The sequence below is a fragment of the Oryx dammah genome, unplaced genomic scaffold, assembly GCF_014754425.2.
Source record: "Oryx dammah isolate SB20612 unplaced genomic scaffold, SCBI_Odam_1.1 HiC_scaffold_2, whole genome shotgun sequence".
Classification (NCBI taxonomy): domain Eukaryota; kingdom Metazoa; phylum Chordata; class Mammalia; order Artiodactyla; family Bovidae; genus Oryx; species Oryx dammah.
The window spans coordinates 163422147-163449529 of NW_024070186.1; the positions used below are offsets into that span (position 1 = coordinate 163422147).

The 27383-nt window shown below is 43.9% G+C and overlaps 1 protein-coding gene and 1 long non-coding RNA gene across 19 annotated transcripts in view; both read left to right on the forward strand.

Annotated features, from left to right (window-relative positions):
* Nucleotides 1-27383, forward strand: part of RBFOX1 (RNA binding fox-1 homolog 1) — a 1681944-nt gene that overhangs the window by 1311816 nt on the left and 342745 nt on the right. The window lies entirely within an intron of this gene.
* Nucleotides 18090-27328, forward strand: LOC120874852. Its single transcript, XR_005723737.1, has 2 exons — nt 18090-24728; nt 24778-27328. It is a non-coding gene; the product is annotated as an uncharacterized LOC120874852 (long non-coding RNA).

A 27383-nucleotide genomic window follows, 5' to 3' on the forward strand; every position in this document is an offset into this window, starting at 1 on the left:
CAGGCTTCTGCCTGCTGACAGCCAAAGGCATTTCAGCCGCAGGCAAAATGAGGTCAAGGCCGAAAGCTTATTGCCTTTCAGTAGAAGGGTGTTTACTTGGGTAAAGACAGTCCAAGTGAAGTGTCTCCTTGGTTTGAAAGGTGAAGAAGCAAGGTCTGAAGAGCCCCCACCAAGATGTGTGTCTCAACTCCCATACCCCAATGCATGGATCCGTGCATTCTGATCAGTTAAAATGTGGAATATGTCCCTCCAATTATTTATCCACTTAATAGCAATCCACTGCTATGAGAAGAGCTGTGTACTGATAGAGCGCAGGATGGTGGTGGGCAGAGATGTTACAGGTGGGGCCCTCTTAGTTTTTCTCATTCCCTGTGGCCTATGTCCCCTACAAATCTCTGATTCCCACGGAGGGAGGGCAGGAAGTCCAGCCACATTGCTCTCTCTTCATCGTGACCTACCTTGTTCTGCCTTGTAACCTGACCCCTAAATCTGCCTGGCAGTCTTTGAACGATGTTCCTGGATTTGGAACCACCCTGGCACCACTTTCCGTCTCTTGCCCAGGACTTGTGTGCAGTCCTGGGGATGTAAAAGGCACTCACCTTGCTTCACCAAGCAACCTGACAGGAGAACAAGCCCTTGGAGATGCTTCCATGCAGGGTGGTGCTTTAACAGCTTGGTTTTGAGGTGAATTCGAGGGAGCTTGCCTGTGCAGCTTCTGCCGCACCCCCCTTAGTTTTCTGTTTGCTTGGGGGTTTTTTGGTATTTAAAAAATATATATTTTTAAAATATGGTAATACCACTTTTACCTTTAACAACATAGTGACTGTATATATATTCTTGCCCATTAGATTTCTACTCTGCTCTAAGCTGTCTACTCTATTCATGGAGAGAGATGTTTTCTCAGCCTACTTTTGATTCCCATTTATTTCCATATTTATTTATTTATTTATTTTTCCTGGCAATCATGAGAGCAGGATTTGCTGTCGTAGCAAAACACATTTCATTTTTATTTTTTACTGTCTCTGTCTTAATAGCAAGGTCTGCCTCCATCCGCTGGAGAATCACATTATCTTGCATGCAGGCTAATAAATAGCGCAGTCTGAGACCTCGACTCAGAGCAGCCTCGTCGAAGTTGAACATTTAATAGGCTGATCTTCGATAGATAATTTATAAGACTTCCACTTCTTATTGATTAACTTTCATAACTCACTCCAGAAAATAAATTATGCATCTGTTGTCATCGCATCGGAGATGCACAAACTGTCCTGAGAGGGTTGATAAACCTTTGGAAGAGTTCAGAGCCAAGTCAGCTTCTTCTACAAATAAACCATGAGCGAGCAGAGGGATGGCCTTGTTCCTAAAAGAGGCAAGTAGCAGCAGCATCAGAGCAAAGCCTTGGCAAATTATTTGATATAGCATGACAAGTAATTCTCTCATTGGCACCTGCATTTTCCCAAAGAAAAGCTAAGATGCCCCTTCTGTATTTTTTCAATAGGAAGAGGAGAGCCAAAGTACAGCTATGTTAATATGACAGGACCCAGAGAGAAGCAGCGAGAAAGAAGGTTACGTGTACATACGTTAGAGTGTCTGTGTGGCCAGAGAAGGGGTTTCCCTGGTGACTCAGCAGTAAATAATCCACCTGTAACACAGGAGACGTGGGTTTGATCTCTGGGTCAGGAAGTTCCCCTGGAGGAGGGCATGACAACTCAATCCATATTCTTGCCCGGAGAATCCCTATGGCCAGAGGAGCGTGGTGGGCTACAGTCCATGGGGTCACAAAGAATTGGACATAATGGAAGCTACTGAGCACTCATGTAGGCACGTGGCCAGAGAAAACCACAGGACATGCAAGAATTCTGCCCTTCATCCCTATTCCTTTATTGTTAATGATTAGAATTTCAGATCTGCAAAGCAAAAAAAATATACATATATTTAATAGAAAACTAGATTAATTATGTTTAAGGGCTAGGAAGTATGTCTATGGATGAGCTCTTTGCAGGCTCTGCTTTTCTTCAACCCTGATGTTCATGGGAATTGTCAGCTACAGTGTTGTCACCTGAGGAAGTACAGAAAAAGTGTTAGTTAAGCTCATAAGCTCTGGGTCCAGCCCCGAGTCATCTGTGTGCATGCTGTGTGACCTTGGGCAAGTCTCAGGATCACTCTGAACTTCAGTTCCTATCCTTGACCCAATAGGGTGGTTGTGAGAATTAACGGAATTAATGTGTAAAATGCTCACCCTATAGTAAGTATCTGATAGATGCCAGCTAATTGTGTGTGTCTGTATGTTGATGATAGTTACTTGGGAAAATAATTAGTTTTCAATAAAGAACTAAATTCTTGCTAATACTCCCCCTGGAACTTGATATATAGAGCTGCCTACATGTCTCAGCTGGTAAAGAATCTGCCTATGATGCGCGAGGCCCAGGTTTGATCCCTGGGTTGGGAAGATCCCCTGGAGAAAGGAATGGCTACCCACTCCAGTATTTTTGCCTGGGAAATTCATGGACAGAGGAGCCTGGCAGGCTATAGTCTAAGGGGTTGCAAAGAGTTAGACGTGAATGAACAACTAACACACAAAAGGAGCAGTAACTTGATAGAAAATGGTGCCCTGCATTTTGAAGTCTCTGTCCCCTTGTCTTGATTTGGGGCTCAGATGTGGAACCATCTGTGTTTTCTGTGTCCATGGTGCTTTGCCGTATGTGGCCTGCCTCTCCATCAGCAATCTCAAGAACTTTATGGTGAACCTCCAATTCAGCCACTCTGGAAAATCTGTTTTTCTTTTCATATGCTGAGTTATCTTGATAGGATTGAGCTGTCTTAGATAATTCCTCCAAATATGATGAAAAGGTAATCGAGCCAACAGACAGAGGGACATACTTTATATATTATCTAAAGCACTAAGTATATTTTACCTATTAGATGCTTCACACTATATAGTACGGTGTTCTGTTGGACACTCTGTGTCATGAACCTACAGATGTTAGCCTGTGTTATTGATGAAGGTTTCTTAGACTGATGCAGTTAAAATAGAAGACCTGGAGATGTTGGAAGAAAGAGGAAATGCTGCCGATCATAGCAAAACTGCGATCAGTTAACTGATCTGGGAAGATCTGAAAACAGTGGCTCTGTTAGCTCTCATGTGGCTGAAATGAATGAAGTCGTTTAGAGTGTGAGTGTGTGTGTGTGTGTGTGTTTGAAGGAAACCCCGGCTGCAGGAGCCAGCACAGGCCCTCTGCACAGGAACATGCGTTTTTCTGAAGGCCTTTTCATGAGGCCACTATGAGGCTAGAGGAGCTCTCCTCCCACGACACCATCAGTTTCTCTATTATTTGAAACGCCCGTGTCCCCGGGATCTATTGTAAATCTTTTTTGGATGATGCTGTGGCCACGCTGCCAATGTCTGACACTCCGGGCTTCCTTTATTTTTCTCCACGTTGGCCAAGTCCCTTCTTTTCACATGGCCTTCCTTCAGACCGTGCCATTAATTAGGCTTCCACATTCCTGCCTCGCCTCCCAGAGATGTCACCCAGGTCACCTTGAAGTCTTTGAGTGGATATTTACAGTCCCTTAATTTATCTTCATCCGCAGAGCGTCACATCCATGGGGTGTGAATTTCTCTTCCCTCCTTCCAAGGGCGACCTCAGTCCTCAGCCCCAGTGAGCCATCCGGAGAAGGAACCAAAAGCAAACAAAGAAAATGAGTCTGCGGCCACATTTGCAGGCTGTCCGCCTGCTGGGGGTCCTCGACCACGTGGAGAAGGGCCACATGCCCACGGATGGAGAGAGCTCTCGTTCCTCCCCTGGATGCGCTCTCTCCACGTCTCTCTGTCTGAGCCACCCACCACGAGCCTGGGCAGTGAGGCCACTTCTGTTTCATGCAGGTTCTGGGCTTGAAAGGCCCATTTGTGTCACTGCACATTTTATTGCAGTCCCATCTCATTGGGCCTGCCCGTAATAGCAGCAGAGCTTCTAGGCAGCGCTTATGGGGGGGACTAAATTGACTTAGAAAGCTTTGCATTAAGCAGATGTTTACTCTTGGGGAAGATGAAAACCATTTCGCATCAAAGGGCAAGGCAGTGGCACTGTCCCCAAGCAGGAGAGAATTGTTCCTTTGGCTCAACTGAGACTCACTCCATCCTCTGCTTGGCACCCTCGTGCTCCTTGAAATGGACTCTATCCAAGGGAGACCAGGTGAGTCTAAGGGAAGCGGGTGACAGAGCGGACTGTCTCCTCTGCAGCTGCTCTGGCCTCGCTTCTGCTCAGGAGAGTGATTAAAGCGACCAGACCACGTGGGTGTCTCTTTCCCACACCCTGGGGAGGTGGGAGGCAGGATTCCTGGATCTGATCGCGCCCCTGTTCTCATGACAGTAGTGGGAAGAGTGTAGGGATTCTAGAGGCTGCACTGGAGGGCAAATTGTGTGCGAGTGTGCATGTGTGCGTTCTCCACACTTACTGTGAAGTGACGTAACATGAAGTACGAAAATCGCTGGTGACAGCATGTGTATTTTATAATGTTATCAGTTAAGAACCCAGAGGCGGGAATCAGATGCAACTGGAGTTCATTTCTTTTTTTGTTTTTAACCAATTTTCAAAATTAATTTTTCTTTGTTTATTTATCTTTGCCTGTACTGGATCTTCGTTGCTTTTCTCTAGTCACGATGAATATGGGCTACTCTAGTTGTGGTGCCAGGCTTCTCATTGCAGTGGCTTCTCTTGGTGCAGACCATGGGCTCTAGGCACGTGGGTGTCAGCAGTTTCGGCTCCCAGGCTCTAGAAGACAGTCTCACTAGTTGTGGGACATGGGCTTAGTTTCCCCCCCCTGGCATGTGGGATCTTCCTGGATCAGGGATCTAACCCATGTCTCCTGTACTGCCAGGTTGGTTTCTTTACCACTGAGTCACAAGGGAAGCCGTGCAGTTAATTTTTAACTCAGCTATGCAGTGGCTGTGTGATCTTGGGCAAGTCACTCAGCCTCTCTCATGAACCTTAGTTTCATAATCTGTAAAAAAAGAAGAGAAAATGGATAAGACCCACATGGAATGTTTCCAGAACCTTAAACAGGATACCTTGTAAATCACCTAGCCTGGGATTTGCCAGTTCCTTCAGATTATTAGATTTGTTGATGCCAGTGCTTACTATTGCCTCTGCTGTTGCTGTTGTTATTATGTTTATTATTGTCATTATTATTATTACTATGATGGGCTTCCTTGATGGCTCAGAAGGTAAAGAATCTGCTCGCAGTGCGGGAGACCCAGGTTCAATCCCTGGGTCAGGAAGATGCCCTGGAGAAGGGAATGGCAACCCACTCCAATATTCATGCCTGGAAAATCCCCTGAACAGAGGAGCCTGGCGAGCCACAGCCCATGGAGTTGCAAAGAGTCGGACACAACCGAGCGACTTAACACTTTCACTTTCTACTGCTGCTGCTGTTATTGTTATTAGTACTGTTGTTATTATTATTGGGGGCATTGCCAGAAATAGAACCACAGAGATTGCCAAAAGCCTCCATCTTGAATTCACGCTGTAATATCGGAGAGAAACCTTCAAATGAATACATCAAGTAGTTGAGAAATCTTGCCTGCATTCTAAACACCTTTGTGCTCTTTGTAGTTAGTCACACTCTGACTTCTTCAGGAAAGGGGAAGTGAAACAAACCCAGTTCTGCCCCTCAACTCCATGCAGCCAGTGAAATGACAAGCGGGAAGCACTTAGGACAGTGTCTGGTCCAGACTAAATTCTTCCTAAGAGGTCACCCCGGGAGCTAGTTATAAAAAAAAATAAAGACTGGTCTCTTTTAGGCCTCTCATCCGGGCAAAGAGCCTCGCAGAAAATGGGTCGCATGTCTTTTAAGGCAGTGTGCCTAGCAGCTGGAGAAAGGTCACCATGAGTTCATGGAACCTTTCAACACAGGGGAACTTGATGCCACTAGATCCTTTCTGATGTCACCATTTAGGTTGTTTTGTTGGAGGACAAAGCCCTTTTTTGCTTAAGGCAAAATACATTTTATGGAGCATTTAATGACTCTCCCCTAGAAGTCAGAGTGGCTGTGTTTTGGTTTCAGGGGAACAAACAAGTGCCCAGAAGTTCCTCTGTCTTTCTTGCTATTTATCATCTGGTGGAGGGGGAGGGACGGGGCCAAGTTAGCACTTGTCAGCTTCTGCGTTTCATTGTTGACACTTCAGTAGAAGTGGGAGGAGGCATATGGCCCTCCTGGTATCTCGTGGGGAGGAAAAGAGGACATTTGAGGCGAATTATTTTGGAACAGGAAGGCAGAGCGAGATCGTATTTGTCTGTGTGCTGGAAAAGTCAAACAGCCGGTCAACTTTAGAACTCCTAAGTCTGGTGTAAAGCCCACGTCTTTTCAAGGCATTTTAAAAGATGAAGAATCCATCTTTCACTACGTGCTGGTGATTGTGGGATCAGGAATTCACAGGAGGTTATATCTGACAAGCTGGGATGGGCTGGGCTTGCTGTGTCCCTATTTTCCAAACCCTGGATTGCCAGGAAAGAAAATGCCCTTTTAAGTGTGAGATCTATTTCTCTTGTAGTTACTATAGAGAAGAGGTCTTGGAATTAAATGTAGGATATTGAATCTGATGTGTTTTTATTAATTTTTTTATTTTTAATTGGAGGATAATTGCTTTACAATGCTGTGTCGGTTTCTGCCATACAGCAACACAAATCAGTTAAGTTTATACATATCCCTTCCCTCTTGAGCCTCCCTCCCACCCATTCTCCCATGCCACCCCACTAGGCCATCACAGAGCACCAAGCTGAGCTCCCTGTGCTTCCCAGTAACTCCTAGTAACTTCCCACTGGCTATCTATTTTACGCCTTATAATATGCTACTCTGTCAATTCACCCCACCCTTTCGAAACTTCCCCCACTGTGTCCACAAGTCTGTACTCTGTCTGTGTCTCTATTCCTGCCCTGCAAATAGGTTCATCAGTGCCATTTTTCTAGCGAATCTGACATTTTTAATAGAAAAAAAAATGGACTACATTTCTAGGGCTGGCTTGTAGATGTTGAGTTGCCTGTGCTTTTGACATTCACCATTTTAGTTGGCCTTTCCTGGTTGTACCAGGTGGAGTTCCTTTGTTTCAAGTACTAGAAATCTGTTTGGACTGCCCTAGGCAAGAGAGGACTTCCCTGGTGGCTCTGAGATTAAAGCTTCTGCCTGCAATACGAGAAACCCGTGTTCGATCCCTGGCTCGGGAAGATCCCCTGGAGAAGGAAATGGCAAACCACTCCAGTACTCTTGCCTGGAAAATTTCATGGACAGAGGAGCCTTGTAGGCTACAGTCCATGGGGTCGCAAAGTGTCAGACACGACTGAGCAACTTCACTCAGGCAAGAGAGAACACCTATTGGGTGTGTGTTGAGTAGCCCACAGCATTGACAGGTAAGCCAGAGGAAGGGGCTCTAACCTAGGGAAGATACCCAGAGGATTGTAAACTATTGGGAGCGACCTTTCTTTTGTCCACATGACCCTCCAGCTGTATCTTCTCTCATTGCTCCTGTCCTACTTGAAATCCCAAGTCTTAGGAGGTAACATACTTGTTGGTTGTGTTCTTGCCTGAGAGAATCTTTTGGAAGAAGTCTGGAGAAATCATTAGGGCACCCTTAGTAAGGGCATCTATTTGTTATTCTCCATGTAAATGAGGAAGAGGCAGTTTATGTAAAAGGATGTCAAGATTCTCTTAAGAAGATACAGTAGCTACTACTGACTGCGCATTAGATGCCAAACATTCTGATCATTAATATATTAGAACATTTGGGGACAGACATATACACACTGCCCTATATAAAACAGATGACTAATAAGGACCTACTGTATAGCACAGGGAACTCTACTCAATACTCTGTAATGGTCTGTATGGAAAAATGATCTAAAAAAAGAGTAGATATATGTGTATGTATAACTGATTCACTTTGCCGTATACCTGAAACTCACTCAACATTGTAAATCAACTATACTCCAGTAAGAATTAAAAAAAAAATATTTTACAACAGATCTGCAATGATCAGAGGGCTCTAGTGGGATATCCATAATATATAAGTAATGTAGTACAATTTTTCCATAAGTCTATGTGTATTGTCCATCCCAGAGTGATACATATACAATCTCATGATGGACTATGTCTCAAAAAAATGCCATGAATACAAGAGATTTTTTTTTCCCTCTTTGTATCCATAAACATCTTTGTGAGATATAAATGTCACCAGAAACCAGAGAAACAGATGAAACACTCCACAGGGTAATAAATATATGAAGAACCTTGCCAGAGTTTTTTTTGTAGCAAGGAAGAATTTAGAATGTATCAAAGACTGAGAGACTAAATTGGGACTCACTGTTTTATAGTCTCAACTCGGTAAAGAATCCGCCTGCCAATGCAGGAGACAGGAGATGTGGGTTTGATCCCTGGGTCAAGAAGATCCCCTGAAGTAGGAAATGGCAACCCACTCCGGTATTCTTGCCTTGAAAATTTCATGGACAGAGGACCCTGGCTCACTACTGTCAGTCGGGTCACAAGGAGTTGGACCCAATTGAGCTACTGAGCACTCACACATAACCCTGGACCTTAGTTGCTGTATGGGCAGGGACAGAGAACCTTGCTGGTTATTGATGCTGAATTGCTGGATTATAATTCTTTTAGTGCAGCAGTTCTCAACTGGGAGCAATTTTTTTCCCCCCATGGGGGTCCTTTAATGATGTCTGGAGAGATTTTTGTTTGTTACAACTTGTGGGGTGGCAGTGTCAGTACTGGTATCTAGTGGGTGGAGACCAGAAACACTGCTCTCCACTCTGCAGTGCACAGAACAACCCTCCATAACAGAGAATGAGAGCACCCAAAATATCAAGTCTGGAGACTGAGACACTGTTTTAGTGTAAGAGGTGGAAATGCCACTCAAACCGACTTATGCAAAGTGATGCCTCTATAGGGAGCACACAGGTCGGTCTCATATGATTTTCACCAGAACAGTTGGGACCATAAGATTCTCCTTTGGGTCCTTTCTTTGTGCCAGGTTCACTTCCACAAGCCTGCTTCCTGCACATGGTGGGGAATGTGGCTGACATGAGCTTGTTGTTTGTTTAGTCACTAAGTCATGTCTAACTTTTTTGCGACCCTGTGGACTGTAGCTTGCCATTCTCCTCTGTCCATGGGATTCTCCAGTCAAAAATACTGGAGTGGATTGCCATGCTCTCCTTCAGAGGATCTTCCAGACCCAGAAATCTAACCCAAGTCTCCTGCACTGGCAGGTTTTTTTTTTTTTTCTTTTTACCACTGCACCACCTAGGGAGCCCTGTTATTAGCTCCTGAGCCTCTAAGTTTGGACATTAGAGAATGCTTGAGTCTTTTTCCTGGTTCCACAGCAGAAAATCCCAAGGAAGGTTTTGATTGGCCTGGCACAGGTCAGGTGCACACCACTGAACCAATCAGCTATGGCCTGTGTGCAGGACTAGGTCATGTGACACAAACATGGCCACTGACTCTCCACTCAGGTATACTGAGGCCTCTCGCAGAGGAAAGGGGATTATTTTGAGCCAGGCTGCCACCCCCGTTGACAATGTCTGCTTCCATTGTGCATTCCCTGATTGCCAGGATATTTGTAAATCTGACATTGTTTCCTGCTGGCCTGTGTTGGAGGAGAATGTCACTTAGGCATTGCCAGATTGTTGAGCACCTTGGCCGAAAATCACAAAGACATGGGCACCTGTAGAGAAAACAACATTTGTGCATGTTTCCAGGGAAGCCAGGCCCTGCCATTTATTGTGCAAAAATAATCCGGTGCAACCTTCTGCCTCCAGACTTGTGAATTTATAAACCTCTGGGACATGCAATGGTAAAGAATCCACCTGCCAATGCAGGACATGGGTTCAATCCCTGGATCAGGAAGACCCCCTGGAGAAGAAAACAGCAACCCACTCTAGTATTCAGGACAGAGGAGTCTGAGGGGGCTACGGTACATGGGGTCGCAAAGAGTCAAACATGACTTGGAGACTAAATAATAACAACGTGCCCTTTTTGTTTTTGTTATTTGTTTAGTCACTAAGTCGTGTCCTAATCTTTGTGACCCCATGGACTGTTGCCCTCCAGGCTCCTCTATCCATGGGATTTCCCAGGTAAAAATACTGGAGTGGGTTGCCGTTTCCTACTCCAAAGGATCTTCCCGACCCAGGGATGGAAACTGAGTCTCCTGCATTGGCAGGTGGATTCTTTACCATCTGGGCCATGGGGGAAGCTAAAAAAGGACACACAGGCTATTCTGTCTCAATCTTAGAATGTTTCTCTCATCTCTTCCTGGTCCCGCCACAGAGGTTGCCTTCTTTGGCCTGTTTGACACCTTCACTGCAGCATGTTTGAAACTCTGGTCAGTTTCTCAGATGATATTGATAGTGTTTTTTTTTCTTTTCACTTAGATGAAATTTGTCAAGCCTGCATTGTGCTAAGCCCTATTAAAATGGTGCCAGAGACCCAATTATGGCAGCTACAAAGGCATTCAAGAGTAAGCACGGAAAAACACATAAAGGGATTAAAGATCAAAAATCGGATTCTAGTGAAAGTACATTAGGAAACATCAGGCGGGGAAACATGAAAGAATTAGAATATGAAGAACAAAGCCACACAGAGCTTTGTGGATGTCCTCACTTCTCACCCCCCCGCCCCCATCATTTAATTTCGAGCATGTTTACTCTTAAAAATGGAATGAAATGATCGATTGTACTTTTGTCAGGTGGACATGTTTTTAAAGTCTGGTGTGAAATGAATTGCAGATGGGTTTTTCTGGCTTGATCTTTTTTTCTCATCCTGGTCTTAGACAATCTGGTGTCGGTGAGTCATGAAATCACTGCTGATGAACTTGTTTATTTTAGTCGATAGAGATGCTCCCAAGTGGGTTCATGTTGGCAGCTACACTCTGGGGAGTGGTCGAGGCCCACCCTACCCTGGGCTCTGGTTTGACTTTTGGCAGAGATGAGGCAGTGCACGCTGGACTTTTGGGGTTTTCTTTTTGAGATACGAAGTTGTCATTCTGAGCATAGCCATCATCTTGTCAGCCCTGAAAGGGTCTTGCCACGGCAGAACTGCAGAGAGCCAGGTGTAAATAGACATGGTGTTGCCTGTGGTCTGTCTCCCTTCAGTGGATTCTCTGACAAATTCTTATCCAGATATTTCATTGGCCTACATTTGCTTGCAAAGGAAATGTAGGCTTGGCCAAAACCAAAATGGTTCAGTTTTTCCATAAGATGTTATAGAAAAATGGAAATGAATTTTTGAGCCCACCCAATATGTTTGCAACCTCATATGAAGACAAGAAGAGATTCCTTCACCTAGAGTGTTGTAAAGTATCTTTTCTAGGTTTATGTAGTAAAGTTGTTGGAAGAGATGGAAATCTACTTGGCTCATGATAGTTTCCATCTCCAGACTCAGATACCTGCATAATTCCACAAAAGTATATCAGACAGGACAATGGGAACTGTGAGGAAATGGAAAACTAATATCCTGTCTCATATGTTCCATCGAAAGGAGGCAGCTTCTACTTAACCGGAGTCATTTTTTACCCCCGTGCAGTGCTATAAGCTCTGTGTTACCAAGTTTTCTGATATAGTTCAAAAGAAGCAAAATTAAAACCCTAGATTTTTAGGGGAATATTCCTCATGATTTTCAAATGATAGTAACTAATTTGAACATATTACAGATACGGGCTTCCCAGAGAGTTCAGGGGTGAAGAATCTGCCTGCAGTGCAGGAGACACAGGTTCAATCCCTGGGTTGGGATGATCCCCTGGAGGAGGAAATGACAACCCACTCCAATAATCTCGCCTGGGAAATCCCGTGGACAGAGGATCTGGCGAGCTACAGCCCATGGGGTCACAAAGAGTCCAGCGTGACTGAGAGATTGAACAACAAGACTTCACAGATATATGTATATACACACAACACACACATGTATATATTACACTGAACATGCACGTGCACATTGCACATAACCAAAGATATGTGTGTGTGTTACACAGAAATAAATACATCATAAGCCCAAGTGTCACCAATTTTTAATATCTTTCTACTCTAAAGAGAAGAAAAGCCACAAGTATTTCCCAAACTAGTGGCTTATATTCCATCTGTTTTTCGCCATTTACCTTGAGAAGACTCATGCTTAAGGATTACCAGCATCATTGATCGAAAGTCTTTTTATACTTAAAAAGGTTTCACGAAGGCCTCAAAACATCATTAATTTCAGTTCCCTTTATTTTAACATGGAACAAACGTCCTAGCATAGCGTAGGAGCTTGATAGTGAGAAAAGAAGTTCTCTCTGGTACCATTATCTTCTACAAAGAAGGGGTATCCCAATGATCCCCATTCTTTATTGGAATGAGAAGGGTGGTGAATTTTTATTCTTTTCAACACAAGACATTAGAGCTAAGGAAGACGTGCCAGATGACGGTCCTGGCTCTGGCATCACTGACGTGTGCAAGCTTCCATCGCCCATTTAGTAGAGTTTCCCTTCTGATCTTATCAGGCTTCCCAGGTGGCTCAGGGGTTAAGAGTCTGCCCTGGGTTGGGAAAATCCTCTGGAGAAGGAAATGGCAACCCACCCCAGTATTCTTGCCTGGAGAATCCTGTTGTTGCTTAGTGACTGAACAACAACGTCAAACCTGGTGGTATCTGTGAAAGGCCTTTCCTAACATATGTGAGAAATTGTGAGCATGAAATGACGTGATAGCATCTGTGAAAATCCAGAGTCGTGCTGTCCAGTAGGGCAGCCGCCAGCCATGCGGCATTATTCCCATTTGAATTAATTAAAATTACATCAAACTTTAAAAATGCAGGTTCTTAGTCACATTTGCCACATTGCAAGTGGTCGGTGGTCACAGGTGGCTCACAGCTACAGTATTGCACAATACACACTTGGGCCATGTCCATCTTCCCAGAAAGTTCTGTTGACCTACACTGATTATATTGGCAGGTAGAATGTGGTGATGGTGTTAGGCGATCAACAAGGATCTTACCCTCACATAAGTAAGGCCAACGGTGAAAGCAGGGCAGACCTGGGTTCAAGTCCAGAGCACCAACTGGTTGCCAGGCGAGTCATCAAACCTCTCTGAGTCATGATTTCCTCACAGATACACAGCGACTTGTTAATACTTTGTTCATCAGGATTGAAGCAGGGAAAATTACCAGTGGTGGAGTCAGATCTAGGTTCAAGTTCCAGTTCCTTATGAGGTCATCAGGCTGCTTCATGCTGAGTTTCTCATCCTTTTAAAATGGGGGTAATGAACTATATCATGAAATTTTGGGGAAAAATGAGATGAGTCAGTGGCTAAGACATGCAGAGCTTTGTCCTTAATGCCTCCACCCCCGATATGCAAACTATAGATATTCCAGGAATCTACACCTCCTCCTTCTCAAAGTTTCAGAAATAAATTTCTACTGGAAGCATCTCATTAGCCAATGAGCTGAGCTGAGGACATAGTTACTAGGAGAGGCAAGCATATTATGACTAATAATAGTCTCAAGTCCAGTGACCTTGGTGAACAGCAAACCTGAAACTAACAGGATATTGTTCATCAACTATATTCTGATATAAAATGAAATTTACAAAAATGAAAACAAAAGAGCAAATGGACTTAGACATAGAGCTAATATCTATGTAATAGTAACATAAGTATTGATATCATCAACTTATAATGGGAAAGAATGTGAAAAAAGAATATATAAAATGAATCACTTTGCTGTACACTTGAAACAAACAAAACGTTGTACATAACGATACTTCCATTAAAAAAAAAAAGGAAAAATGAGGGCTTCCCAGATGATTCAGTGGTAAACAATACAATCCACTTGCCAATGCAGGAGACCTGGGTTCGATCCCTGGGTTGAGATGATGCCCTGGAGGAGGAAACACTATTCGTATCTAACAATCCCATGGACAGAAGAGCCTGGGTTGCTAGAGTCCATGGAGTCGCAAAAGAGTTGGACACCATTTAGCAACTAAATAACAACAACAAACATGAGAAAACTATAATCATTATCAATTATTAGTAGTAATATCATAATAATATATATATATACAGGCTTCCCTGGTGGCTCAGATGGAGACCTGAGTTCGATCCCTGGGTCGGGAAGATTCCCTGGAGAATGAAATGGCAACTCCCTCCAGTATTTTTGCCTAATCCTCTTCCTCTTGATAAGGGAAAAATAACACACTGGTAGTGGAAACCATAATGAAGATGGGAGAGAAAGAAAAAGAAAAAAAAAAAAAGAAAGAAAAAGGAACGAGGAAGGAGGTTTTTACAACCCCTGAGTGCGGGAGGACCTTGTCAATTTCAAACTCCTAATCTGCTGAAACAGCAGAGAGGGTTCCATGCCACCCACGCACTTTGGTCCCCACCTTCAAAAACCAGCAAAGGTTCCCAAATCAACAGTGACCATCATGCTCCCTCAGCTCTGGGAGGATAGGGGGTGCAGACTGGGTCCCCAGGAGGGAGCTCAAAGCCTCCTCCTCGCCTCTTGCAGCTTCCCTGTAACGTGGAGGCCTGAGCCGCAGAGGCGGACAGATGGTGTCCTGTGGTTTCTCCCTCCAGCACTTTCATCTCCCCTCTCACTATTAATTCATCTGTTTGGATGGATAGGTTCACGCATGGAACCGAGATGAATAATAATGAGCTTTTTAATAACTCCCTGCATTTGCATTCCTTGTTACTCTTTACATGGTTCTAGCTGATTAAAATGAATCATTTACATAATTAACATATGGTTATAGTGTTGGCTTTAATATGCTGATTATCTCAATACTTTTGTCTGGAGTCAATTGGATTCAAACTGTAACAATTGTTTGAAGTGAGACTAGTTTATTCCTCGGAGGATGGGGGTGGATATTTGCCATGGTGCCCAGTGAGCAATAGCAGAATTCTCCAAGAAGTTTGTTTTGGTTTCTATTTGGTGACGGGATTGCAAAATACGTTAATAATCACTGCTGATGATAGCCACAGTGGTGATGAGAGCTCGCTTGATTCTGTCACAGGTGCTTTCTGTCCTGTTGTTTCAAATTGCCGTCACTGCCGTGCAAGGTAGGAAGTATGATTTCCACTTTCAGGAGGCAGAAACTGAGGTGCACAGAAGTTCAGGGGGAAATGCTACTACTGTCAGAGCCACAGACTCTCTGGGATCTTCTTCATCCTAGAATCCACCCTTTTACATTACACCAAGCATGGTTTATCAATCTTGGCACTGTTTAAAAAAACATTATTTGGCTGCATCAATCAGGTCTTACTTGTGGCAGGATCTTTTGTTGGGTCCCATGGACTTTATAGTTGCAGTGCTCAGGCTTAGTTGCCCTGCCACATGTGGGATCTTGTCTTAGTTCCCCGACTAGGGATTGAACCTGTGTCCCCAGCACTGCAAGGCGAATTGTTAACCACTGGACCACTTTGGCACTATTGTCATTTTGGCCAGAGAGTTATTTGTTGTGGGATGGGCTGGCTCTGCCTTATAGGAACTTTTTAGCAGCATCCCTGGCCTCTGCCCACCAGATGCCAGCAGGAACTCCGAACCCACTGGTGATGACCAATATATCTCTGGACGGTGCCAGATGTCTTCTGGGCTGTAAAGTTGCCCTTGGTTGAGAACTGCTACTCTAGGTTACCTTTGCATATATGAGGACAAAATGCTCATGGGCAAATGTGTTGTGCAGGTTGGCCCACTGGTGACGAGTAACTGTTGCTGTTGTTTGGTTGTGTCCGACTCTTCGAGACCCCATGAGACTGCCTCATGCCAGACTTCTCTGTCCCTCACCATCTCCCGGAGTTTGCCCAAATTCCTGTCCATTGCATGAGCTGAGTAACAAGCTGTGTTTAACCAGAATGATGGCCCTGTAACCTTTTTTGACTCTTGGGAGATAAATCCTGTTGTACGTGAGTCTTTCAGTTGCATAAGGCATGTCTGCTTTGAGCTGCCCTGTTAGGTGTTCTCTTTCTCTCCGTCTCTCTCTCCCCTCCTCCACTCTGTCTCCTCTCTGTAACTTCTCTAAAGAACATCCTTGGTATTTTCAGAGGTGCCGCTTTGCTGAATTCATTGCATGCGTTTTAAGATACCATTTTCTCATTAGCCGACCCTAGGCATGGGTGCCATCAGCTATGATCTGATTATCTTGCTAGCTCACATTGAATCTGAAAGGGACTTGGAAAACAGAGACCAGTCTTCCTGTTTAGGTACTGGAGGTTTTGAAAAGTGAGTGCTTTCGGAACATTCATGCATATTGGAGACACATTTTGGCTAATTGCATGAGTGTTGTCCACAATTAGTCTGTGGTAGGCATGATTAATTGCAAGGAACACTGACATTTATGCATAAAATGCTTGAGGTCAAAAAGAAATGGAGAGAAATGGTGACTGCATCACTGGTGAGTGGAATACTAATGCACAGTGACCCTAAAAGCAAACCCCCAAAAGGGGAATTTTTGCATCAGCAGGATAGGTATTCTAATGTGACGGATGTCTCTGTAATTTTGACTTGCCTGTATTTTATTCTCCCTGCCTCCAAAAACCTTTCGTTTCATGCAGTTTCTCAGAAGCCTCTCTGATGTTTTAATAAATGCCAAGATCTGTCTTATTCCTCTTCCTCAGCCCTTTTCCTGCCCCCATCGCATGCCATCTCTGGAAGCTCATCCCTCTCTTCTTTAACATAACATTTATGTGTTATATTTCTTTCATGGAAAATGAAGACGTAAACCCATAGACCACAGTCTCATCAACTAGACCAACCAGGAAACATTTTTGTTATAAGTTAAAGGGCGGCAAGCCCATGATTAATCATCCAGATGGCGCCAACACTAGCAAAGGAAAGTGCAAAATAAAGCTCATTTCTGAGTCTCAGTTTTAACTAGAGCTAGTCATTATCAATGGCTTGTAAATACCTTTGGGGGTGGGGAAGGACACAGTATGTGTGCCTGTGAACATGTGTGATGTATATGTGCATGTGTACAGAGGTGCTTTATTTCCACAAAAAAATCAACAGATTGTATGTCCTACTTCCCTTTTGCTTTCATTGACTTACAGACACAGCATGGACACTTTCTCATATTAGCACATACTGGTTTCTATCACTCAATTGTCCTCCATTGTATGCTTGTAACATATCTCATTTAATCAGTTCACTTAATGAACTCTTTGGGTGTTTGTTTTATTCTGTTGCAGACACTAATTCCAGGTACACATACTGAGTTATCTGTGTAGACAGAGAGATACACATAAAACATAGATAGAGGGGCCTTGGTTAATATTTACAGGCATGTTATTTTCATAGCAGATTGTTGGGTCAAAAGGTGGTATCTAGAACTTACTTTTCAATGATGTGACTCAAAACTTACCAACTACTATAGATAATGGTATGCTTCCCAGTGGCACAGTGGTCAAGAATCCGCCTACCAGCGCAGGAGACCCGGGTTCCATCCCTGGGTCAGGGAGATCCTCTGGAGAAGGAAATGACAACCCAATCCAGTATTCTTGCCTGGGAAATCCCATGGACAGAGGAGCCTGGCGGGGCTATAGTCCATGGGGTCACAAAGGGTCGAACATGACTGAATGAGTAAACAACAGCAACATATATAGTGGTGCCTAGATCCCATCACTTTCTCACCATTGATACAGAATCTTGTTTTAAGATACAAGGAAAGAGAAAAGAAGGGCACCTACTGAACATCCACTGTGCAGAGACGTGTTTGTCCTCGCCTAGACCTCTGACTGTGTGCTGGGTTCCCTGCAGGGTTGAGGCAGGGCCTTGGCCCTGAAGTTCATGGGAGGACAAGTAACCACCGTGGGCTCTGGGTCCCATAATAGAAAGATTATCCAAGCGTGGGCTGACTCATAGGGACCCAGTGTTTCCTCTCCTTAGGAGACAGCCACTGAGTCTGTGTCAGACATCTAATATGTGCCTTATAATACAATTTTGCTTGAAATTTGCCTCTTTATCTATTCTATGGGTTTGATTCCTGAGTTGGAAGATCCCTTGGAGAAGAGCCTGGCAACCCACTCCAGTATTCTTGCCTGGAGAATCCCATGGACAGAGGAGCCTGGTGGGCTATAGTCCATAGGATTGCAGAGTTGGACATGACTGAAGTGACTTAGCATGCATGCATGGCGAGGTTAGAGTGTCAGTTCCTTGAGGGTAAGAGCTATATAAGAAGGAGAATTTGCATGTTGCACCAATCCTGATTGATTAGTAGTGGCTGCTTGGAACTTTGGCCAAGAAGTCTGACTCAGGAAGGAGATGGTTCATAATCAATTGGTGATGTCTGCTGTGGACACTTGGCAACCCACTCCAGTGTTCTTGCCTAGAGAATCTCAGGGATGGGGGAGCCTGGTGGGCTGCCGTCTATGGGGTCACAGAGAGTTGGACACGACTGAAGTGACTTAGCAGCAGCTGTGGACACTGAACAGAGGAAGGGCAACCTATGAACTCGGTGTCCTTTCCCCATTGTTCTATAATAAATGAGAACTATGTATTAAGGTTATTTGGGGTTTATAGAAAACTTATTTACCAACATATGAAAACAACTTTGAGGAAAGGGGCAAGAAAGAGAGGAAGGGAAGAAAGAAGAGGGAAGAGAAAGAGAGAACAGAAAGATCTCAAAAATATGAAGAATATCCCGATTCTAAGCTTATCTCTGTATTACCTTTTCTATATTTTTGAAATTTACTATGGGGGACATTGCATTTAAAATGAAGGGAAAAAAGACCCCTGTAAATAGTTAGGATAAAATAAAGATAGTCTTAAAGCAGAGCTATGAGGTAAAATTAAAATGCACGGAGGTTCTGGGATGGGAGACGGAAGGCACGTCTCCATTGTTCTGGATTTTCTTGGTTTTGTGGGACCGGCGAGCGGTGGGCATCCTCCCTTTGCAGGGCGGATGGTATTAATCTGCAGTCTCTTTGTAATAAATGCCGGACCATGAGCAGGTGATGGCCAACAGAGAGTGCCCAGGCAAGCTGTATTCTTTAATAAGGTTCCCAGCTAGTCTATAACTGTCAGGGAGTGATGGAGGAAGCCGGCCTTCCACTTTCCTGCTTGGAATGAGAAACGGGGTCCAACCTGCGAGGCTTGCAGGAGCTGAGCTCTTTGCTCTGATCTGGGAGACGCTGGGAGGCCCCACGCTTTGGGGCCTTGACTCATTCTCAGAGCATCCTGTGCCAAAGAAACGGACGCTGTAAAGAGGCTCAGTTTCCTGTGAAAATCAAGTTCAGGTAAATTCTGATTCCACTCAACTCTTGGCTTGTCACTTAAGCGCCCGGTACCAGCCCTTTGCGATGAAACTATATCACTTCTGAAGCTTAGCAGATGGGAATTGTCATAAATGATATTTTAGTCACAGATATGAGCCATAAAACTTGAAAGATAAAGTATCTCTCTGAGACACACATGGAGAGGCAGATATAGACCCAGACATGGCGTGAGATTTTTCTGCCGCTCTAGTGGAGTGGAGAGAAGGACCACTACCTGGAGCTTTATCGTAGCATCGGGGTTTGCCTGGGATCGGGGGTGGAGGAAATAGCTCCGAGTGGGGGTTTGCAGGCACAGGTAGAGCTGGGTTTCAATACCAGCTTAAACATTTACCACCCTATGAAATCAGATGGCTTTATCTTTTTTTCAGAATCTCTGTAAAAACCCTCTGTAAAGGGGCATCTCCTTCATTAGGTGCTTCTAGGAATTAATTTGGAACAGCGTTTGGCACAAAAAAGATGACCATCAAATATTCCTGTTTGTCTGCCATACAGTTCCCCTCAATGGAAGCATTGCTTATTCCTATCTATGTTGGATTCTTCTGCTGAGCTGAATAATTCATGAGGGTTTGGGTTCTGAGATATGGCGCAACTGTAGCCAACAGCCTCTAGCCTTAAGCTAATATGTATATTAATGCTTTTTACCCATGGAATATACCTGGATCTCACCCACCCTAATCCCACCTCCACGTGATTGCTATAACAATAACCTGACGGGAAGATGAGTTTGCATGGGATAAAGAGGCGATTGTTATGCCCAAACTAAAATTTTTAAAAAATGATAACAAAAACCCTGGGAATCTTCTAGAAATACCTACAAATTCCCTCTTTTTATCTCCAATAGGTACTCAATCCTCTTCTTGTCCTCCCAGCAATGTTTTCATGTCTTTGTTTGCGCAGTATCAAATATCCTGGAGATTTATGCAGTTGTCATCATAAAGTTTTGCTCATCTGATCTCAAGCAGTTGGGTATTTTGAAACAGAATAGCATTCTTCCCATTCCATCCAAAATGCATCTCCCTCTATAACTTGCCAAGACTTGCACTTGAAGGCCTCAGCATTCAGGTATCTAAATATGGTGTGGTTAATTGAAATTAGGCTTCCTTGGTGGCTCAGATGGTAAAAAATCTGCCTGCAGTGTAAGAGAGCTGGGTTCACTCCCTGGGTCAGGAAGATCTCCTGGAGAAGGAAATAGCAACTCACTCCAGTATTCTTGCCTGGAGAATTTCATGGAGAGAGGAACCAGGCAGGCTATAGTCCAGAAGGTCGCACAGAGTTGGGCACAATTGAAGAACTGTCACTTTAATGGAAATTAACATGTACAACACAGCTATTGGTGGAAGGAAGTGTAAAGGTAATCTCAAGGCACGCCCGTGTCTTCTTTGTAGAGTTGATGGGTATTTGTATGTGTTCCAGGAGAAGAAGGAAGGCTTTGGTTTCTACTATGTTTCAGGCATTCTGCCAGACCTTTTGCATGTATTATCCTATTTAATCATTTCAATAACCTTGGAAGATTAATATCATCATCCATACTCTTAAGATAAAGACACTGAAACTCAGAAATAAAATTGCTTCTATGGACAAATTGCCAACTATTGAATCACTGAGTCAGTGTTCAAGCCAGCACTTTTTCATTCCAAAATGTGAAGTCTTGGGCTAATCCATTGCCCCTGGTGTCAATCTTAGGGTGCAATGGGTCTAGTATATTTTTAGCTCTGGTGATTAAAGCAGTGTCTCCTTAGGGTAGATTAAAGCAGAAGATCCAGGAACCCCATCTTGCTGATGAGAGTACAAAGATGTCTTCAGTAGCCCTCAAAAGTTTACCCCATAAAAAGGATACTTGCTTCGGGCTCCACTGTTATGGGAGGTTTCTTTAGAATAGGGTATGAAATGTTCTTGGCTTCCCTGGTGACACAGTGGTAAAGAATCCGCCTGCCAATACTGGAGTCACAGGTTTGATCCCTGGGTCGAGAAGATCCCCTGGAGAAGGGAATGGCAACCCATTCCAGTGTTCTTGCCTGGGAAGTCCCATGGACAGAGGAGCCTGGCAGGCTACAGTCCATGGGGTTGCAAAAGAGTTGGACACGACTGAGCAACTAAACCACACCAAAGACAGCGTGGGATGTGCTGATCCATTATTGCTTGTGTTCATGAAAGGTGTTGATACCCTGCTGGATCCCTTGTTCCTTCCAAAGGTGGAGAGATGCCTAGCATAAACAGTGATGGAAAAGCGTTCTGGGTTAAAATTCTGTAGTCCTTATTGGAGTCTGGTAAAGTTTGTCTTGAGAGCATCTTACCTACAAGGACAGGAAGTGACACATAAATTAATGGTATCTCTCCCTATCCTTCTTTTACTCCCTTCTCTGTTGACTTATACTTTAAAAAAAAAATTGGCCATGTGGCATGTGGGATCTTAGTTTCCTGACCAGGCATCAAACCTGCATCCCCTGCATTGCAAGGCAGATTCTTAACCATTGGACTACTAGGGAAGTCCAGTCTACCCAGGCTTTTATGAATTATTTCAAACCCACTTATTAACTCTGACACTGGCAGCAATTTTATTATTGTCTAATACCATGTTGGGCAAATGTTCTCCGATATAGGTAACTTCGCAAAGAGAAGATCTTGGGCTAAAATGTGTCTTGGCTGGAAAACAAAGGGAAGAGTAAGCATTCGATAGGTGGGGCCAAGACCTAGAGGGATGAAGGACCAAACTATTCATCCCATAACCCAGAGACACCATGCTAGACTCAGACATGAAGCCTGGTTTTATTTTTTGTTGTTGTCAAAAAGTACATTGCAAAATCTGGGGTGTTTCTAAAGCATTTTCTAAAATAATATGAGGTCATACAAATAGTAAAGCAAGAAATCTTTTTGGAATATATATGTGTATAAAAGCTTGGAGCCTTCTCTAAGTTGTCAAGAAATACACCCAGTTGGGACTTCCTTGGTGGTCCAATGGTTAAGATACCAAGCTTTCACTGTAGGGATGTGGGTTTCATCCCTGGTCTGGGAACTAAGACCCCACATGCCATGTGGCATGGCCACAAAAAGGGAAATCAACAAAGTCTGTATAATTATATTGAAGTAAAATTAGTTATAGTAAAAAAAAAAAAGAAATCCAGCCAGTTGATGTGGTAAAACAGAAACCGATTTAGACAAAATTTCGATAAACAAGGCATCATATTGGTGCTGACTTCCCGGCTCTTACTGCTTATTATATAATATTAGCAACTCAGCTTCATTCAAATTCCTTGAATGTGTTATGGGCAGTCATTTTATTTCAAATCATTACTATATGGCTCAACCCAGCCAGGACTCTCACCCCCATTTTACAGATGAGCAGGGGAGATAAGAACAGGTTAAGTGATTGCTGCCTGAGGTCCAGCACACAGAGAGAAGGATTAGGAACTGGTGAGTGTTCACTGAGGACCTGTGTCTGTGATAAGTCCCGAAATTCAAATTTTCCACCCTCGGAATTTTCTGGGTTAGACCTCTGGCTGACTACCACGGGACGTCGTGTTATGTAATTAATTACAACTATAATTATCTTGGTTTCTGGGTCATTTAAAGATCATCAGTGCGTTTTGTTTTCACGGTTCTTGCAGCAAAGGAAGTTTTGTTTCTGAAGTACCAGTATAATTAATCCAGTTTTTTGACTCTTAAATAACAGAAAAGTTCAAACATCAGTTTAAAGACTGAGTTCATCTTTGCTGGTGTGCCTTGCCTTTCAGAAGGGCATTTGGAGACTTTAGAATCATTGAAAGTAGCTGTCATCTTTCTGGGAACGTAAAACTTCCTGACTAAGGTTTGAGCTTCTTTGAGGGGCAAGTGCAGGTACAAAGAGTCCCCAGCACATACACCTGTGTCCACACCACAGACATAGGTAGTATTCCTTAGATCCCTGACATCATGCGATTGCTTGCAAAACCAGGGATGTCCGTGTGTGCTCAGCTGCTTCAGTCATGTCCACTTCTTTGCAACCCCATGGATTGTAGCCCACCAGGCTCCTCTGTCCGTGGAATTTTGCAGGCAAGAGTGATGTCCATAGGACCATATAGAGGCTTCTACAGAAGTGATGAAAGGTACAAAATATTTAGTTATTCTGCAAGTCGAAACCACAATAATGTGTTATCTCACACCGACCAGAATGGCCATATCATGAAAAAATCTACAAACAATAAATGCTGGAGAGCATGTGGAGAAGAGGGAACCCTCACGCCCTGTTGATGGGAGTGTGAATTGATATGGCCACTATGGAGAACAGTATGTAGTTTCCTTAAAAAACTAAAAATAGAAGTACCATGTGACCCAGCAATCCCACTTCTGGGCATATATCCAGAGAAAACCATAATTCAAAAGGATACATGTACCCCAGTATTCATTATAGCGCTGTTTACAACAGCCAGGACATGGAAGCAACCTAAATGCCCAATAAATAACTTCCAAATTCCACTTTTTTTTTAATGAAGGTAATATAATACTCAAGGAATTACCTTTTTTTTAATACCAGCTGAAATGTTAAAAATTTCTTTCTTGGCTTTGTTCTGCTCCACGCATGGAGAACTCCTCTATACGAAACGCTCTTGCCTGTATCAGTGACCTCCAGTGGATTCTGGGGCAAATGATATCACACAAGTGAGGTGGTGCCTTGCCTTTTAGGGCTAAACCCATCACCAGACGTCTCATTTACAGGAATCAGGCCTGTTTACATTCTGTGCTTGTCACTGGAGGTGACACACAGGAAAGAGTTTCTGAAGAATCATTTCATCACTAAGATATATTGAGTATGACAGCAGTGCTTGCAAATCAGTCATTTTGGGGAAAAGACTATAGTCACAGCCTAAGGGGGAGATGAACCCCTTTGCTCTGGGATCCATGTTTGCAGAGTAGGAAAAAGTGTTTTAGGATTGTCTGTGGCATGGTTAGTAGACCTTTGGAGCCCTCAACTGTATGAAAGGCAGTGTATTAATGGATGTGTATATTTACTCATTTGTTCCAGGCATGTTTGTTGAGACTCCTTCTGTGCTCTGGGAACTGTGTCGGGGGAATTCAGTGGTCAATGAGAAATCTAGGTTTCCTGCTCCCATGGAACTTACATTTTCTGGTGGAGGAGGAGAGAGAGGAGGGGCAGAGAGTGACAAGATCAGCCTAGAGAAATACTACTAGGTGGTAAAAGATCAGCTAGGGGACTCGTCTAAGAAGGTGTTATTTCAGCTGAGACACGAATGTCATGAGGGAACCAGCCCAGGTGAACACGTAGAGGAAGAACACTGCCGATACAGGAAAAAGAACACGCGAAGACCCTAGATTTGGAGCTTAACAAGTCTGAAGAAGAGGAAAGAAGCACGGGGTGGGGTGGAGGGGCAGAGAATTGGGTTCCAAGGGAAGTGGTAGAAAAGAACAGTTGAGACATAGACATGCCAGATCAAGAAGAGCATTGTTGGTAAGGTAAGATGAGACATAGACACGCCAGATCAAGAAGAGCATTGTTGGTAAGGTAAGATGAGTGAAAGTGAAAGTGAAGTCGCTCAGTCGTGTCCGACTCTTTGCGACCCCATGGACTGTAGCCTACCAGGCTCCTCCCTCCATGGGATTCTCCAGGCAAGAGTACTGGAGTGGGCTGCCATTTCCTTCTCTAGGGGATCTTCCCGACCCAGGGATTGAACCCGGGTCTCCTGCATTCCAGGCAGACACTTTAACCTCTGAGCCACCAAGGAAGCCCAAGATGAGTGAACTTTCTGCTAAGAGAGTGGGAATTTGATATGACTGTCAACCTCTCCCTTGTCAAGGACTCTCTGGTGAACTTGGGTCTTCAAGGTATGGCCGGCCAACCCGGGTCCCCATCGCCTAAAGCTTAGAACCTGAACGATGGAGCCTCCTCAGCACCCATACATTCTCCTCGTCACCCCCAGCCCTGGAGATGTTTTGTGCCCACTCATCAACCCTTATCTCATGACACAACAAATTCCCTGGGGCTGGGGGTGACGAGGAGAATGTATGGGTGCTGAGGAGGCTCCATCGTTCAGATTCTAAGCTTTAGGCGATGGGGACCCGGGTTGGCCGGCCATACCTTGAAGACTCAAGTTCACCAGAGAGTCCTTGACAAGGGAGAGGTTGACAGTCACGTCTGAGTCCAGATTGATTCCTGAAGCTGCTGCTTGTCAAGCCTTCTAAGCCGGCTGGTACTTGTGTAACATTTCTCTCTTGGGTAATTTTCCAACTGGATATGGAATTTTACCAAGACGGTGGCCATTCCAGCCTGGGGGTGTGTTTAATCTGGGACAGAGTTGTCTGTCTTCACTTTCACGAAGAATGCTCGGTAGCAGTTCCGCTCTGACTCCCCGGTGCTCTAGCCTTTTTATCTTTCTAATAGTTCCTCTCCTCTCAACACCCAGTCGTTTTCTGATAAGCTTTTTGCTGCTTTTCTCAGTGGCCAATTCGTACAGCAGCGCATGGACACAGGTGATGTGTGAATTGCTAATTCAGCCTCATCCCTGGCCAATTTCTTGGTGGGCGTGAAAGACCCTTCCAAAGCAGTGATGTGGTGTGTGGTCACGTGTCAGTAGCGGTGGGCGTCTGTGGGTTCACATCATCCTGAGAGATAAGAGAGGAGTAGACACTGGAACAAGCTCACCATGAATATTTAGACTCAGACTGCACACTAACTATTTATTTTGTAAGCCCAGTGGCCTCATCGGTGAAATAGAAATATGAACCGTACTTGTCACTTGGAAGTGTAGCATCAGGTGTGATCCTGACACATCAAAAGCATTGGGAAAATGGTAGTAATGTTTTTGGTAATAGTAGTAGCAGTAGTAAGCTCCCCAAGGTGGTGGTGGTTTAGTTGGTAAGTCATGTCCAGCTCTTTGCGACCCCAAGGACTCCGGCATGCCAGGCTTCCCTGTCCTACATGGTCTCTCAGAGTTGGCTCAAACTCATGTCCATTGAATTGGTGATGCCATCCAACCATCTCATCCTCTCCTGCCCCCTTCTCCTCCTGCGCTCAATCTTTCCTGGAATCAGGGACTTTTCTGGTGAGTCGGCTCTCCGCATCTTAGTGTTTGGAAGAGAGACAACACTGAGATGGAGTGAGGTGTATCTTTCCTGTTTCATGATAGAACTAAAGAGCCTCAGTAAACAATTGTGGCTTGCCTCTTCCTACCCCAAACTTTTCTTATTCTTAGGTTGTTTTTAAATAATAAAGGTAATGCTTCATGGTGCAAGGAAAAAAAAATCAGGACATGGTCTAATTGAAGAGAATAATGTACAAAAGAACACTCTGGAGCAATGGAAATGAGTGGGAGACACAGGTCACAGGAAGAGTGGTTCTAGCCGATGTGACCCTGGGTGACCCTGGATGAATAATGCAGTCTAACAAAAATAATTTACTCAGAAATTTAGCATGCCATAGTTTCAGTGCTCTTTGCAAACATATGTGGTAAACACATATGGTAAACATGTACAGATGAGAAGGAAAACCTGGGATACAGAATATTGATTGCCTATAGCGATTCCCGATAAATATACACTCAAGGAGGTTTTCAGATGCGGAATTCAGTGGCCCTAAAATGTTCTGTTTTCTAAGCTGGGTAGCATTTACATGGATGCTTGTGTTTTCTACATACCTTTTGGAATGTCTGAACTATATTGTACTTTGCTTTTAAAGTGACATATGCTCTGAGTTAAACACATACATACATATCGCATTTATAGCATAGAATTGTGTAAAGTAAAAATAAGTGTCTCTCTTTTCCCTTCCCTCTTAGCCTCTCTCCCTTCCACCCTCCATCATTTAATGATTGGCAGTGTATCTTTCCAAATATTTTCCATGCACATTCAAATGCACGTGTTGAGAAAGATACACACTTAATATAATAAACTGTGACTTTCTGTCACCACTTAAAAATAGTGACTAAATCTTCAGCGTCAGTACATATAAATTATCTACCTCAGTCTACTAACACCTGCCTAGTAATCATACTCCCATGTACTGTAATTTGTTTAAATAGTCCTCCTTATTGATAGACGTGTATATTAAAAAAAAAAAAAAACACTCTTTACAAACCCTGGGCTGTTTTCAAATAGAGTCAAGTATGGTGGCTT